The sequence below is a fragment of the Mastomys coucha genome, chromosome X (genome assembly GCF_008632895.1).
Source record: "Mastomys coucha isolate ucsf_1 chromosome X, UCSF_Mcou_1, whole genome shotgun sequence".
NCBI lineage: Eukaryota > Metazoa > Chordata > Mammalia > Rodentia > Muridae > Mastomys > Mastomys coucha.
In genome coordinates this window covers 2,393,749-2,397,603 of record NC_045030.1, presented here as the reverse complement: position 1 = coordinate 2,397,603, position 3,855 = coordinate 2,393,749, and positions in this window count along the sequence as shown.

Sequence of the window (3,855 nt, the reverse complement as noted above, 5' to 3'; positions counted from 1 at the left end):
CTTCCCCAAACTTAGGAAAAACATACCTGCACAAATTTAAAAAGCATACAGAATACCAAATAGATGAGGCCAGAAAAAAAGAAGTCTCTACGGCATATCATAGTTAAAACACTAAGTATACAGAACAAAGTGTATTGAAAGCTGAATGCGAAAACCACAAGTGACATATAAAGGAAAATCCATTAAAATAATAGCTGATTTCTCAGTGGAAACTTTAAAAGCCAGGAGAGCCTGAAGCAATGCACTTCAAGTTTTCAAACACCAACCTAGAATAAAAGATCCAAGCAAAACTAGAGAAAAAGTTCCACAATATAAACAGCCTAAAAATATTTATATTCCACAAATCAAACCTAAGAAAAATATGGTAAGCATTACTGAGCCAAGAAGAGGAATGAGCATAGCAGAGAGATAGTAAAAAAAATACAAAGTCATAATTATTAAAGCATAAAATATCACTGAGAACACAAATACCACCAAAGATCAACTATATGATGACCACAGCCAACATTATTATTATTATTATTATTATTATTATTATTATTTCAATAATAACTTTAAATATCAATGGCTTTGATTCTTCAATCAAAAACAGGGACTCCTGAATGGATCAAGGAACAATATCCATCTATCTATTTTCTATAAGAAATACTTCTTAGGGGCTGGCAATATGGCTCAGCAGTTAAGAGCATTGGCTGCTCTTCCAGAGGTCCTGAGTTCAATTCCCAGCAACCACATGGTGGCTCACAACCATCTGTAATGGGATCCGAGCCCCCTTCTGGTGTGACTGAAGATAGCTACAATATATTCATATAAATAAAATAAAAATAAATCTTTAAAAAGAAATATGAGCTGGATAAATAAGGCAAGGGGAAAAATCAAAGGGATACCAATAAGGAAAGAAGTCAGACTGTCCCTACTTACAGATGACACAGTATTATATATAAGAAAAACCAAAAGTCCTACCATAAAACTTCTAGAAACAATCAACAATTTCAGCAATTAGCAGCGTACAAAATCAGCTCACACAAATCAATAGCTTTCCACATCTAAACAACAAACATACAGAGAAAAAGTTCATGTATAAACTCCCATTCATAACAGTCTCAAAGAAAATAAAATATCTAGGATAAAATCTAGCCAAGGAAGTGAAGGACCTCCATAATAAAAACATGCCTCAGAAAATAGAGATAAAGAAAGACACTAGAAAATGGAAAGACATCCCATGCTAATGGATTGGTAGAATTAATATTGGGAAAATAACCATCCTATCAAAAGCATTTATAGATTTACTACAATCCCAACTTGAATTTTCATCTCATTCTTCATAGAAATAGGAAAAAACCTAGCCAGGCAGTGGTGGCGCACGCCTTTAATCCCAGCACTTGGGAAGCAGAGGCAGGCAGATTTCTGAGTTCGAGGCCAGCCTGGTCTACAGAGTGAGTTCCAGGACAGCCAAGGCGACACAGAGAAACCCTGTCTCGAAAAACCAAACAACAACAACCCCCACAAAACAAAACAAAACAAAACCAGAAAAGACTTCAAATAGCCGAAATAATCCTGAGCAAAGAGAAATGTGCTGGCAGTATTACCACTTCAGATCAAGATATATTAACAGAGCCAGAGCAATAAAAACAATATGGTACAGGCACAAAACAGACATGTAGGGGCCAATGGAACATAATAAATACAAACATGATTATGTATACAAACATGATTATGTATAATTGCAGCCACCTAATATCTCATAAATATGTCAAAAATACATTGGAGTAAAGACAACATCTTCAGCATGTCAAAATCACACACTGATGTAAAGACAGCATCTTCAACAAATAATGCTGTGACAAAAATACGGGGTGTCCACAGGTAGAAGAATGAAATTAGACCCCATGTGTACCATTCTGTAAAAAAACTAACTCCAAGTGGCTCAAAAACCTACATGTAAAACCTGCAACACACTGAGACTACTAGAAGCCAACAGCACTCTCTTTACAGTACTTTGTATGATACAGGTGTAGGAAAGGACCTTCTGTAATAGGATGCCATTTGCCCAAGAATTACGACAGACAAGTGGGACCTCAAAAACTTCTGCATAGTTAAATAAATAACCAGGTGAAGAGGAAGCACACAGAATGGGAGAGAATCTTTGCCATCTTATACATCTAACAGAACATTAATATCCAGAATATATAAAGAAATTTAAAAAGCCAACAAAATAATAATAATAATAAAAAAAAAAACCAAGGAAACAAAACGAAAACAAAGCAATAAAAAACCCATTCAAGCTGGGCAGTGGTGGCACACACCTTTAATCCCAGCACTTGGGAGGTAGAGGCAGGTGGATTTCTGAGTTCGGAGGCCAGCCTGGTCTACAGAGTGAGGTCTAGGACACCTAGGGCTATTCAGAGAAACCCTGTCTTAAAACAAAACAAAACAGGCTTTGGATCTAAGAAACATCTCAAAAAAATGTTCACCATCTCTAGTAAGTAAAGAAATGCAAATCAAAATATTTTTTTGATTTCATCTTACCCCAGTCAGGATAGAAAGACCAACAAAACAACCAACAACAGATGCTTTCTTAAATATATAATTTATTTTTATCTTATGTGCATTGGTGTTTTATCTGCTTGTAGATCTGTTTGAGAGTGTCGGAAGTCCTGGACCTGGAGTTATCGACAATTGTGAGCTGCTACGTGAGTGCTGGAAATTAAACTCAGGTCCTCTGGAAGAAGGACCGGTGCTTTTAACTGCTGAGTTTTCTCTCTACCTGCCCCTCCCCTGGCCAAAAGATTTTTAATTTGCAAAACTAAAAAAAGAACTCCTACAAACAGGGGCTAGGGAGATAGCTCAAAGGTTAAAACACCTACTACACAAACATCAGGACCTATGTTCAAATCCCCAGAAACCCTAGAAAGCCAGGCACGGTAGTAGGAATCTGTAATGCCAGTGTTCTCACAGCAAGATGAGAGAAGACAAGGACCACATGGGGGCTGGCTTTTGAATTCTACATACACACTCTGGCACATATGTACCCATACTCACATGAAAATGTACAAACTTACCACACACACTATACACACACACACACACACACACACAGAGTCTTGGTTACTGTCATAGTGTTGTGAAGAGGCACCATGACCACGATGGTTTGAGTATGTTTGGGCCAGGGAGTGGCACTATTAGGTGTGTGCCTTGTTGGAGTAGGTGTGTCACCGTGGGTGTGGGCTTTAAGACCCTCATCCTACTTGCCTGGAAGTCAGTCTTCTCCTAGCAGCCTTCAGATGAAGAACTCTCAGCTCCTCCTGCACCATGCCTGCCTGGGTACTGCCATGTTCCTGCCTTGATGCAATGAAACCCTAAGACAATGAGCAAGACAATTCTTAGAAAGGAAAATATTTAATTGGAGGCTTGCCTATAGTTTCAGAGGCTGAGTCCATTATCATTGTGGTGGGAAGCATAGCAGAAGGTAGACAGGAGTTGGAGCAGTATCTGAGACCTTTACATCCTGATCCATAAGGCAGAGACACATGGGCTTTGAAAACCTCAAAGCCCAGCCCAGCCCCAGTTGACACTTGTCCTCCAACAAGGCTAGGCCTCCTAATCCATCTCAAATAGTGTCCCACGCCCTGATGGCTAAGTATTCAAATATATGGGCCATTCTTTTTTTTTTTTTTTTTTTGGCTTTTTCGAGACAGGGTTTCTCTGTGTAGCCTTGGCTGTCCTGGAACTCACTCTGTAGACCAGGCCTCGAACTCAGAAACCCACCTGCCTCTGCCTCCCAAGTGCTGGGATTAAAGGCGTGTGCCACCCCTATGGGCTATTCTTATTCAAACCACCTAGTGTGTGTGTGTG